Raw genomic sequence first — 14,827 nt, forward strand, 5'->3', positions numbered from 1 at the left:
ACCTTCCACATTTGCATACGTTTTCCCATTATGATGGTGATGCAGCGAACGAGAAAGATGGTAATCTTATGGTTCCATATCTGGAGAATATGGTGGGTGGGAGAAAACTTCCCAACCTAACTCCATAATCTTGTATTGCATCAAACATGCCACATGTGAATGTGCATTGTCGTGGAGAAGAACACCTTTCCGATGGACGAGTGAAGGGCGTTTCTGATGAGAGGCTTGATTTAAACATTCCAGTTGCTGAATATAGATCTCTGCATTGACAGTTCGCTGAGAATTGAGGAGTTCGAAATGAATTACTCCTTTGATGTCTCACCAAATGCAAATCATCACTTTCTGCGGATGGAGTCCAGGTTTTACGGTCGGTAGTGGTTTTTGTCTGGGACTGAGCCATTGTTTTTGGTGTTTAACATTCGCATAGAGAATCCATTTTTCATCACCGTTGACAATTCTGTCAAAAAATGATTCACGCGCATTACGCGCCAGAAGAGACAAAGCGACGTTCACACGTTGGAAACGATGATCATCGGAGAGTTCGTGAGGTACCCAAACACCTTCTTTATGGAGTTTTCCCATATTCCTTGGATGTTTACGTATTGTTTCATGAGAGACAGGCAATTTCAGGGCCATTTCACGAGTGTGTTGCTTTGGGTTAGACTCAACAAGCGTCTTCAGAGCATCAATATCTATTCGAACATGTCGGCCCCTGCCATCACAATTTTTAAAGCTAAATTCATCTGAACAAAATTTGCTGAACCATCGTTGACACTTACGAACGTTCAAAACATTTTATAAACTTCTTTGATATTTTTTGTGGCTACAGAGGCGTTGTTTTCCTTCTTGTATTCAAACAGCATTACATTCCGAATGTGTGTGTCTCGACGTGTGGCATCACTATAAGGGATTAGAGTATATTAAACTTTACACATTATATAAGCTACACTAACGTGACGTTTAGACGGTTCGTTTATACATGGTATACGTTTTTTTTTGGGGGGGGGCAGTTAATTAAAGTGTTCCAAAACGCGACATTAATTTCTTGACGACCTAATATAAATTTCTTGTGTTTTTTAATAATTTAGTAGCTTGCTGGATTTACTGTTAGTAGCTTGCTGGATTTACTGTTAGTAGTTTGCCTGTTTTACTGTTAATTTTATGTTCTTTAACTAAGCCATTTTTAATCTCCATCTGTTTCCACACTGCGTCTTGGATAATAATCTAAAAGTTCCTTGCGGTATTTCTTACAACACCACTACACGTGTCAGGATACATGGATATATGCATTACAGTTTTAAGGGTATTTGTCATCTAAGTAAGTTTTCTCTGGTTCAAGAGTAATTTTGAACATTACTTGTTTCCGGAGCCAAATTTGAAACTTTTATATTGAATATGTGAAAGTATATTCTAAAAGCTTTGACGAAGTAGGGTAATCTAATAACAAAATCATGACATCCAACTCCTGTGATGTAGCAGAGAAAAGCTGTTCAAAATAGACTTGTGCCTTTTACCTGACAAGTAATACATCTTTTATGTTTTCTTACAGGATTTCTTCTATTCTCATTTATTTATTTTTACTAAGTTAAACGCCTTTATCTTGAAACACGCATGGCTACCTTCTAAATGTTCTATATTTCACGAAATGTACTGACTTTTATTACATCTCTACACTTTTAGTAAAAACAGAACGATCAGAAAACATTCTCATGTAAAAACAAAAAAAATTATTGTTGCATTGTCAGTGTAGAATGGGAGCATTGTTATGACACTGTAAGTAGATGCTGGTAATTTGAAATATTATACAGAGGTTATTCGCATTTTTATAAGAACTATGTTCCGGTTTCTATATTTTTCTTGGAATAAATTCCTCCATTGTCGAACGTAGCTAATCTGATGACCATGATCATGTACTATTGTGAGACATTGAAATTTCCATTGTAACAAGCTGCTACGAGGGAAGGCGATGTCAAGTTCGTATAACATATCATGACAAACTTTTAACTAACCATCTATTGAGAGTAAGCGTTATCTTCCAAGTCCATATTTAAGCAGACCAAAGATACAAATGTACATTGGAACTGCATCAGGAGTGGATACGTGAATCGAGTTTTTTCAGTCATTTTTGTCACGAAAACAGCCGTTCATTTTGACGCTTTTCTCAGCTTTAAATCGCTTTTTATGCCAAACTTCATAGCACTGAATTATTGTGTCGGAGGGTTCTCTTTCGTAATTATATCTTACACATTGCGAATAAGGGTGTCAGCCCCGATTGTTTTTGTGTGAGGTTTCTGAGCCTGTTGTTGCCCTAAACGCTCAGCTGTACATGTGTGAGTTTTTCCACTTTCAAGGAGAACATTTGAGACTCCCTTCTTTGAAATGCTATTTATTTTAACTGTACATCATTTAACAATTTTTCTCTGTAATTTGTTTTTTAAAAAGGCCGCCATATATTCCTCTAGTCATAGTTCACTGTTGAATGATCAGTACACTGAATACATAGACATTAAACATATTGTCTGTAGCATACATATTACTGAATTAACGTATACAATAATTCATATACGGTGCGATTAACCATTCTTATCATTGCAAGTATAGAGTAGCGCATGATAAACTTGTATCGTTATTAGCAGAGACTGGTACATGAGAATATTGTTGTATTGCTATACACACTGGTGCATGAGAATATCTCAATATCACTATCAGTACAGACTGGTATATGATAATCTTTTTGTGTCACTATTAGTACAAACTGGCACATAATAACCTTGTTGTGACACTATCAGTACAGACTGGTATATGATAATCTTGTAACACTCTTAGTACAAACTTGTAAATGATAATTTTGTCACAACGTTATCAGTACACATTGGGAGGTGAAAAACTTCTAACAGTATCAGTACAGAATGATGCACGAGAATCTTTATGTATCATTGTCAGTTGAGACTGGTACATAAGAGTCTTTCTAAATCGCTCATTAAGGGCTAGAACGTAAGACATTTTGACACTAGATGTACTTCCGCAGGGTCCACGAAAGTATTCTGTTTCAAGAGTAAATAAAACCAAAATTAAAAGTAACAAATATTTTTATTTCTTGCTTTTGAAGTTCATATGTCATGCTGTGTTGTAGCCTACAGAGTGAATAATTCTTCTCGTGATTCACGACACGTGTACGATTTACTGACATCACGACAGTACACATGGCAACGTTAAGCGTGCCTTAAGTGACGTCATTTTAATATCCACTGAGCGACTGACTGACAACATACTACAGTTTAGTGGTGCGGGTGATTAAAACAGGTGATTCTTCCAGGCGGCATTTGGCCCACTTTCAGGGAAGTGACTTATATAGTACAAACTGGTTCATAAGAAAAGTGTTGTAAATAAGAAAGTTGTGTATCACCGTCAATTAGGAATCTTGTTTATAGTAACTTCCATTTGCGCCTCACTGCGTGTGCAATGCACTGGTCGTTTCGCTTTATCTGTAATGATCAAAAGGTTTACTATATATGCAATTCGCCATTTTAATCCCATACTGATATTAAACGTAATTTGTTATTATAACACAGATGTTGGTTCGTCAGATTTCTACATTGTTTACAAACGTGAACAAACAATTAGCTTTCAGTAGAGTTCAGGCTTATAAACCAGGAAATAAATCTTGCCAGCTGTGGTCACAAAGTATGTGTGGAAATATTCATAACAACCTCAGAGCAACGGATTTATTGGGCTATGAATGAGCAGGTTGTGTTAAATATGGACTGATATAATAACACTGACTTTGATTTATTTCTAACAGGAAACTGCGTGCAATATAAACACACTTTATGCACAGATTTTAGTGCTCAAGTCTGCCAAGCTAATTGACAATAAGTCTTCTGTCTTCAGAAACAAAGGGGTTAACCTGTATTGTTGTAAACTAGTGAAGGGTTCCATCGCAAATTCGCTTATATCGTTACTAGAGATGCAGAACGACGTTACTAAAGATACCGTAATGCACGTCAATGCCACTGGGCATTATTACAAAACATCGCCATTAATATGCTGAGATATATCGTCATGCGCATCAGTGTTGCTAGATATTATTAAAAAAAACAATTCGACTATTAGGCAGAGGTATACACTTAAAAACATCAATATCTCTATATATTATTACAAAACAACGCCACTACTAGGTAGAGATATGCCGTCATGCACGTTAATTTCACTAGACATAATTAGAAGGACTACATATAAAGTGCAGTTACTACAGAAATGTTATCATGTATAAGGATATTCCTAGACATTGTTACAGACTGTGTCGTTACTACGTTACTGTGTATAGGGACACTAAAATCTACATTGATGTTATCTGAAATGATTATAAACAGTGTTGTTACAGTGTATGGGGATACATATAGAGTGTCGTTACCTATAGGGATACTACGATGTGTAGCGATGTCACTAGAAATTGATATAAACAGTGGCATTACTGTATACAGAGATACTATAAATGACACTGATGTTAATGGATATTAGTATAAACAGTGATGTTACAGTGTATAGGGAGACATATATAGTGTCGTTATCTATAGGGATACTACGATGTGTAGCGATGTCATTAAAAGTTATAGAGATATTATAATTGACACTGATGTTAATAGACATTATTATAAACAGTGTCGTTACAATATATATGGATATATATATACTGTACACTGTCATTACTATATGGATACTATCATTTACAGCAACGTTACTATACATATATTATAATGTACTGCGACGTCACTATAGGAATAATATCACCTACATCACTGTTACTAGACATTATTGTAAACAGTGTCGGTACTGTTTATATGGATGCTATTACCTACAACGATGATACTCTCACTTATCACGATATTATTACAAAGATACTAACACGTACCGCTATGTTACCGTGTAATATGTAATCTACTTTGAACCTTAATTAGCTTTTTAACTGATACACTTCCCAGGGCAGCCCAATAATAATTTTCTCTGAGAACTGTCAGCTTTTCAGGATTGTGTTTTACTTCTCTAATGAAATAGTAATTCCTTATGTAAGTTTTTATTCTTGCTACCACATGTCTGTGATGTAGATGGAACAAATGAGAAACAATATAATTGTTAAAAATAAAACTTCTAGAAGTAGGCTAATTAATGTTTAACCACGAGGTTTTCCATTACATTTACTGCTTTATTTAATTTTGTAGAATTCAAAACATTTTCACCAACTTCAATGTTTAACTCTGAACATTCACACAAGCAGTGAATTTTAATATAATATTTGAGTTACATGTCTAAACCTGTTAGTAAAAACTATTGAATTTAGGAAAATAGAACATAAAATAAAGGTTTATCGGTGTAGACAAATAAATTGAAATAAAAATCATTTAAATAATTGTATAGAGTTAGAAAACGCATCCTTTCCTGAGGCACATTAAAGTAGGTTAAAAATATGCAAAATAAAAAGTACCTTGAGTTACCGTTAACGATTTTAATAACGTCACGTCCTGTTCTTTTGAAGTATTTTTCTATATCTGAAAGACTGCATTGTTTTGCGTTTAATAGCTCATTTCTTGTAGAGGTACATTTACTTAATTAATTAAACAAGATATGTGGAAAGCGGCATATTTGTTAGGAACCATTATTGCACAATATTTAATAATACATTTATATTGTGATATACATTAACTGTTACTAGTACATTTAATGTACTTTAACAAATTATCATTATCTTTAGATCGAAGTAAGCTACTACATAAATCCAAACTAAAAACTAACTTCCTAATGAATAAATTTAATGTAATATACTAAAAGCATACAGTGTCTTAAAAACAAAACTTTATTATGATTAGAATGCACTGATTCATATACTGATTACGCTTGGCTTTAGCGAAACGTTCCGAGTAATCCTAATCGTGATACTTTTATTCTTGTTAGATCCTTTAAAAAGGCTCGCCATTTCGCAGGCTTACGCGACTAATCCTCTGTATATTACAATTTCTTGTTTTTTTATGTAGCTATTTTACATACGTATTTGTTTTCCCTTTGTGATTAATTACACAATACAAATACATAAGTGTAGGATTTCATTTTGTTATCGAATTATTTCTTAAGTGTACAAATACTGAAACTTTACGCAACGATAAAAACACACAATAAAATCCCAGAGTAGCTAAAAAAGTGTTTATTTTCTAGTTATAAACGAACTGTAGACAGAAATGAATAAAAACATTCAAATCTATGAACTATATTATAAACAGAAATAAAGTTTTGTTTTTGAACTTGGAGCATTCGAATCTGTTCACTAGATAAACAAAGCAGACAACAAATACTGACAAACAAATGATGAAAAGAATTTCGTAGACCAACTTATGCACACATGTGACAATTCATCGTGAAGGGAGAACAGAATATCCTATGATTCAATATTAATTACACAGACCTGTATTACAAACTCATCTTAGACAGAATTACGATATTTTATGATTTTTAAGGTCTTGTGATGCTAACGTAACAAAATAATAGACGGAAACTATTAAACTTTAGTGTTTAACACCCTACCAATAAGTAAATAAACACCCCCGAAAATTTAAATCGACCATCTCCATAACACCATATGCAAATAACCCTGAAGCATATGTATAGGTATCCGTAAAGACCACAAAATACAATCAGTCATACAATAAACGAAAGGAAACTGGGAATTAAGCGTATTTTTAGTAGGTTGCATAGCTGAATGATTGGTGACTGTGAACGTCAGCGAGAAATCGCCAGATCACTTGCAGTACCGTTGTCCACTAGGATATCAATGCATTTCCATCCCTCTTAGAAAACAACAGTCCCTGCAAGGCCATGAACTCAAAACCAACAGACCGGTCTCTACGTTTTCAGAAGAGAAGTGTGGAGAATGGCACATGACAATCGGCGTTTACTATTGTGGGGCATTTGAAAATGCGCTCTAATACCATCACAACCTATCTTCATATGATGGGTTATAGTGGTAGAATAGCTAGATGGAAGTCACTCGCAATATCGTATGTCAACAGCAATGACCATCACAGATGGCACGATCTAGTGTTTAAGGCGCTCGACTCGCAATCTCGGGTTCGCGGGTTTCAATCCTCGTCACCGAATATGCTCGCTCTTTCAGCCGTTGGGATGTTATAATGTGACGGTCAATCCCACTATTCGTTGGTAAAAAAGTAGCATAAGAGTTGGCGGTGGGTGGTGTTGACTAGCTACCTTCCCTCTAGGCTATCGCTGCTAAATTAGGGATGGCTAGCGCAGATAGTCCTCGTGTAGCTTTTCACGAAATTCAAAACAAAACATAGATGGTATCACACCCTCCTACCTTTCGGGAAACTGTAATAATTTTTCTCAAGAGTCCAGATTTAGTAACTATCCCCTCCACCAGGAACTGTCGTTGAATTGTCTGTAAGACACGAAAAAATGTGGGGGTATTTATGGTGTAGATGCCATTTTGGTGGATGGATGTTTATAGCTGGTGGTATGTGAAGGGACGGCCACTGCTGCTTCATACATCGCGGTTTTCCAGCAAAGGTTTATTCCTGTCTACACAAATGAACAGATTACCAGACAACGAATTGTTTTCTTTCAAGATGGGGTTCCTGTCCGTTCAGCCCGAATAACAAATCGATGGCTAGAAGGTCAAAACTTTACCATTCTTCTGTAGTCAGTCCAATCGTTAGATATGAGCTCTATCAAGCATTAGTGATCCATTAATAACGTTTACTACAAAAGCATCCTAAACAACCTATTTTTAGGGGCACTCTCATCCAAGTTTTTAACCAAGAGGAAGGTGCAATCACATAGGCTAAGATATCAGATATTTAAATACGATTTGCAACCACATGTGCGTTTTAAATACTACAAAGGGCAGCTCCACTAAATTCGAATGGTATTTTTCATGTTTTTTATGTTATTTTGTATAATTACATGACATTTCTTCTAAACTAGATGTACACTATGTACATAAGTAATAATCATCCTCACGATATAAATAAAATTGTCATTATTATAAGAGACGTAAATGTGTTAATTATTATACGTAATCATTCCTTTTGTTTGTTTAGAGAGGGCTCAAAATGTTTGTGAAAAACATTCAGTTGTGGTCGAAGGTAAATATTTGATAGTATTTATGTCAGAAAAGTCATATTATACGGTTACAAAAATATACAGAATTATATTTATTTAGTATATAGTTATTCACAACTCAAGACTAAAACTATTAAAGTATTACAAAGTACTATTTACGATCTTAGCGCTTAGTCATCGCTAACCTTTCCTTTAAAAATGTATTTTTTTTAATCAATTGTGGTTGTAAAAGTGTAAGGGGGTAAAAAAAATCATGCCATAAGTTCATTGTCTTGTAAACACCCTCAACTCAATGGACCACAAGCTTAATTTTTCTTTCTCTTGGTTTGCGTGATAATAATTGGGGCTCGAGTCAGCAAGTGTTGTTTGCGTGAGCTTTAATACGACCCAATATTCTTTTAAATTGTCAGCCATATGGAGATTGCATACATGTAATCAATCTCGAAACGGAGCGTAAAGAACCTGTTTTTTTTTCACAAGAATTAAAACCGGCCACCTAATTAACAGGTTTATCGGACCATCAACTGAAAACAATCCTTGTGTCACATACACATAGTCGTCAAATCAACTTTACAGAAAGATAAGTCAGCCTAGGCTTACGTTAATCGATCTCGCTGCCAAGGAATCTGTTGTTCTTACTCACTGAAGCCTAAAGTCGTGTTACCTTGGTGATTGTTAAGTGATCGAGATCAATTGGTTAAACTGCCTTTGTCTCCCTTTATGATAAGGTTATTTTACGGATCTTACACGGAACAACAGTATATAACAATCACCAACTAACTTTAGCCTTTGCCTGTCAAATTGATTTTTATCTTTTTATTATGTATATTGATCAGTCTACATTACGTTGCTAATGATGAGAACTGTTTGTTTGTTTTAGAGCAAAGCCACGTGGCGAATTGAACCCCGTATTTTAGCGTTGTAAGTTCGTAAACTTACCTCTATCCTACCAGAGTATGAGAACTGTTGGAAGACGTAGAAACGAAAGTGAATCCAATCCGAAGTATTCGTTATAACTTACACACCCACAAAACACATTATTCGAAAACTTATTTAGTAATGCAACTTTTATTAATTATTTTCAAAAACCCGATATACAGAAAACCATATTGTGGTGTACATTTTATTAAACAGATCTATTGTGCTGCGTTATACTATACTTTTATGTACAACCTTCAACACTGATGAAGTATCTTTGATGTAAAAAATAAAATAACCATTAATAGTGTTTTAGATTTGTAATAAAACAAGATTCTTGAAAATATTAAACCCGCTTACGAACCACTCAGTAAATAATATCAGAGTCAATGTTCTGTCTTATTTTTTACCCCGCCCCTCAATGACACAGAGGAAAGTCTGCAAACTTATACCACTAGAAAACTGGTTTCAGTATCTGTAGTTATAATAAAACAAGATTCTTGAAAATATTAAACCCGCTTACGAACCACTCAGTAAATAATATTAGAGTCAATTATTTTTTACCCCGCCCCTCAATAACACAGAGGTAAGTCTGCAAACTTATACCACTAGAAACCTGGTTTCAATATCTGTAGTGGACACAGCACCGATAGCCCATTGTTTAGCTTTGTGTTTAACTATAAACAAATATTTTCCTCGGATTAAAACCATAGTTTAGTGACCTGCCTTTACTTGTTTCGGAATTATACCATAGTTCAATGATTAGCTTTTATTTTTAGTGAATAATACTATAGTTCAGTATTCTCCCTTTATTTGTATCTAAATAACACCATAATGTCAGTGATCTACTATTACTTGTTCTAACTTATACCATAATTTAGACATCTGCCTTCATTTGTGCCTACATTACATCATATTGTCAGATATCTGTCTTTATTTGCGTCTTAGTAATCCCCTTAGTGTCAGAGATGTGTTTTTATTTGTGTCTAAGATACACGGTAATGTCAGTGTTCTGCCTTTATTTGAGTATAAGAAACTGACATTGTTCAGTATTCTGCCTTTATTTGTATATAAGTAATTAGCATTGTTCAGTGATATGGTTTTAACTGTGTCTGAGTAACATCATAGTTTAGTGATCTGTCTTCATTTAGTGTTACTAAAATCGTTTTCAGTCATCTGAGCTTATTTGTGTCTGAGTAAAACAGTGATCTATTTTCAATATTTTCCTGTCAAAATTAGCCTCATTGAGAGGTGAAGGAATCGCGAAAACTTAATTGTATTGAACAGCTGAATTGTCTCAAAGCTCCGGGTAATTTTATTAAAAATATCTAGTTTCTAAAAATCTTCCTTACAGCTTTGACCCTTGAAGTGTTTGTGTAGTTTGAATAATTTCCCATTTTATGGTTTACAATAAACATGAATATTTCGTGTTTATCTCTTTATTCATGATATTTGAGAACAGAGTTTAAGTTTTGGTTTTCACGAGCTACTCTGTTTCTTTGCTGATATGATGAAATGTAGATCTTTAGAGGTGAGAAGAATTGTAAAAAAAAAAAAGATATCTTTTTATGAGCTTTTCTTGATCTACTTGATGTTGATAATAAGTATTCAACCTAAACAAGAGGGAAAATGTCTTCGCACGATTTCCTTGGGCTCTTGAAAAATGTTATTAGTGTTGGATAGCTTAGACTGAATGTGTGTTAAACATCTAAAACAGAAACCGTAATGTGTAAACATAAAAGTAATTTCTTCAGAAAGTTTATATTCCACAACTTTTACAATAGGAAACATAAGTTGAACAACTATCAACGTTCTTCAGATATTTAGTATGTAGTCGTTCAAAAACCTATGTCTTAATTATGTTACATATCTATTCATAACAAAAGAGTAAAAAATGGTATGTAATTTATACGATTAAAACAAGTTCAAAGTGTTTTGTATACAGATTACATATTAATTCAACAAAGCTTAAACTCAGCATTATAGATTAATTTTGTAAAATGTAGACTACGAACCGCACACATTAACGCACAAACAACGATAACTAAATATTGTAGCCTCTATATATTGATTTAACAATATTTTAAAAGAAACTTTGTACTCACTGTGTATTAATATAACTGAGTTTAAACTAAACATTATAAGCACTGAAAATTAAACAAGCGGCAAACAACCACTCAGATTAGGCCAACAAAGTTTCAAATTAAACCCGTAAGTACTTTATATTATTATAACCAAATTTCAAGGCAAATATATTAATCAATACAGATTAACATAATGAAGCTACAGAGATTAAGTATATTATATCAAAAACGATTTTGGACCTTCATTTCTTGTTACAAGCCATGTTGCCACTTCTGGTCAGTTTCTATCCGAGGACCGTGCATTTTGACAGAATAGTTTCCAATGTAAAAGGCTCCATCATAAGAACATCATGTTCAAAGAACAACACTCATCCCTGCGTGCTTTCCATATTACATCTAATGTACGAGGACGACAGTTTCCCAGTGCCCGTTTCAACAGTCCGTTCACACAGAAACCCATAGGTACTGCATTCGATGACATGACTTGTGTGCTTTTGTATAGAGTGACATCAGTACTTCTGTCATTTTCTAGGTGCTTGACGTATGGGAAGCTATGACTTGAAGCTTTATCTTGATGAGCTCACATCCTGTTTGCCTCATTTCCGTACAAAACCTGTAAGAAGATAGTAAGAAGAGCTCATATTGACCTTTGTATTCACTCTCGTCATTTGTAACTTACCCCTGGAGCAGTATCCAGCGATGATTATGGATTCCTCCGAAAACGTTTCGAGACCTGCAGTGTACTTTTGGAAATTTTTCGACTAATGACTAGAGAAAAATTAAAGAAGACATATTACAGTTATCAAAGTGTACATTCACATCGTGGAGCGTTACCACGTATTGACATTTTTTGCCGTTCATAGAGTCTTCTATAGTTGATCTTTTTGTTTCTTGAATATATATATCGTAGAATCAACTTGTGTAAATGTATCTTGTTCGGCTTTTCCAGGTGTAGATTCTTCTTAATCATGTTGCTGGGGTACAACTTATTGTAGGTCTCGTTCTTTATAGTCCTGGAGGTCGAAATAGATCCATTTTCATTTGTTTTCCAAAGCTATTAAATCTTGGAAATCCCCTATCTGAACACATCTTTATAATCTTAGTGTATGAATAGTTTGCGTCGGAAAGAACTGTTACATATCTTTCCATAGAATGATAAATTTTGGGTGGCATCGCAATACCTACGAAACACCAAACAATGTCAAAGTGTAGTTCCGATACATTCTGTTCCACGTTCCACCGGGTCTTTATATCGGGTGTGATTGTCACGTGACTTGCTGATTTACATATTCGAAATAATTTTGATATAATATACTCAAGTCTATTGTAAGCTAGTTCTGGTTGTTATCCATTGTAAGTTAAACTAAACAGTTTGATTTGAATTTCGCTCAAAACTACACGAAGGCTATCTGCGCTAGCCGTCCCTAATTTATCAGTGAAAGACTAGAGTGAAGGCAGTTAGTTAGTCATCACCACCCACCACCAACTCTTGGGCTACTCTTTTACCAGCAAATAGTGGGATTAATTGTCACATTATGATGCCCACCCCCCAAGGCTGAAATGCGAACACGTTTAGTGGGACGGGGCTATAAACTAAACAGAGCAACCTTTGCAAGTTAACAAAACAAAATTATTGCAAATTTGTGACCTCCGCAAACTTATACAACAAAACTACAAACTAAAAGTTTTATTTTAATCAAGATGTTAAAACCTTGCTTTTTGCAACTGATAAAATATGACACTCGAAAGTTGGCAATTAATTATAGACCTAAAACAAGAAGCTTGGTCTCATCTTTGTATATATATATATTTATTTCATACATGTTAACATTTAAAGTATCAATGTGTTTAGAAATCGGTAAGGTCAGTCAAATTCTAATACATGTTTGTTTAAATGAAAAGTTTAAAGGTATATCGAACTGTTCTTGCCAAAAAACGTCAGCGTTAATCATATTTTATGTATAGAAAAGTAAGTAAGTTCATTTCTTTCATTTGAAAATCTCCAAAAAATTAAGAAAAAACTAAAGTTTACCAATATGTCGTCATGGAATTTATCATAAAAATTTAAATAATTTAGCGTAACATACATTAGAAATCTTGTGGGAAACAAGAAACCAGCTCTAAATATGAGTAACTTCATGGTTTGTGTAAAAAAATATTTTTTCTGTTATTAAGGAAAAGTTTATTCTGTACAAATCCTTTACTTGCCTAGGTTTGATATTAACTAATTAGAAACACACTGTATGACTCCTGTAAGGAGGCTTATGCTGTAATCACATTAGCCATGAGGTATGATGCCTCTATGGGAAGAGGATTGTACTTGCTAGAAAAAGAAAGTTAATAAATCATATCAGACCATTCCTTGTCAGATTGTTATTTTCCTAAAATATGTTTTTCTGGTACATTTATTTCTATGTTTTAACACTAAATAATCTTATCTTATGCATACGAATTTTTCTGTTCAAAGGAACTTCAAGTTTCCCCGTAATAGCACAAATAAAATGTTCAGAAAATTAGGTGTTTTTTTTTTGAGATATTATTAAATTGAATTAAAATCTGACAGTTACTTTGAAGGAATCGTGGTTATAGGCTAATTCTGTTCTTTTCAAACAAATTTAAATGAGCTCAACATTGGTGTTTGAATACATATATCATCTTCCGACGGGATTTTTGAAATAAGCAAAAGCAAATTTTGAGTTAGTTTAAGGACTATGCTGAAAGTGGTATAGATGAGTTTTATAACTTTCTAACGAGTAAGGTGTTAGGACAAAGAAGGTTAACTGATTTTGCTCAACATAATGCTTGAAACTTAAACTATAACTGCAGATCACATTGACTCTTTACAATCGTCATCTTTCTTCTTAAATAATAGACTTTCTGTCACAACTCTTTCAATAAAACGCTCTATAATATGTATGCACTTGTTTTATAAATGAGACAGAACTTTCAATAAAATGCTGTGTATTACGTATGCACTTTTCAAAACATTGTTTTGTAATAAGTTTATTATATTTTAACCTATCTGATTCCAAATTTACCATTTCAACTAAATACCTTGAATTTTTACTATGACCTACAATTATAGTATCATTTGCAAATACAGTCTGCTTTAAATCAAATAATAAATCTGTTATGTCATTAACATATAATAAAATCAGCAATGCTCCCACAACAGAACCCGGAAGAACACTTCTTCTATTTACTAATAAATCAAAATAATTGTTATAAATATCAACTATTGAAATTCTGCTTTTTAAATAACTCTCCAACCATATCGTATACTTTTTGTAATAAAACTTATAATTAAAAGAATAAATGCTGTAGATAAGTCCAAAAATACTGTTAATTCATTTTCTCAATAATATCAATAACAATTTCTAATAAAACTTGAGTAGCTTTATTGTTATTTAAATTATGGGTATTTAGACAATAAGTTAAATTTATTAACTAATTTTGAAAGTCTAATGTAAATTGATCTCTTAAATATTTTTGAAAATATAACCAACATAGTTATTGGTGCACGATTATTAATATATATTTTATTACCCTTTTTAAATTTCGGTATTATTAAGAAAATTTTGATTTTTTTTTTCAATACTTAAATTAAATATGTATTGCAACAGAACGGCTATAGAATCTTTTTTGTTTTTGTAACTACAAAAGAAATATTGTCCAATTGCTTTATTATTCTTTAATTT

This window comes from Limulus polyphemus, unplaced genomic scaffold, assembly GCF_000517525.1.
Source record: "Limulus polyphemus unplaced genomic scaffold, Limulus_polyphemus-2.1.2 Scaffold194, whole genome shotgun sequence".
Taxonomy (NCBI): Eukaryota; Metazoa; Arthropoda; class Merostomata; order Xiphosura; family Limulidae; genus Limulus; species Limulus polyphemus.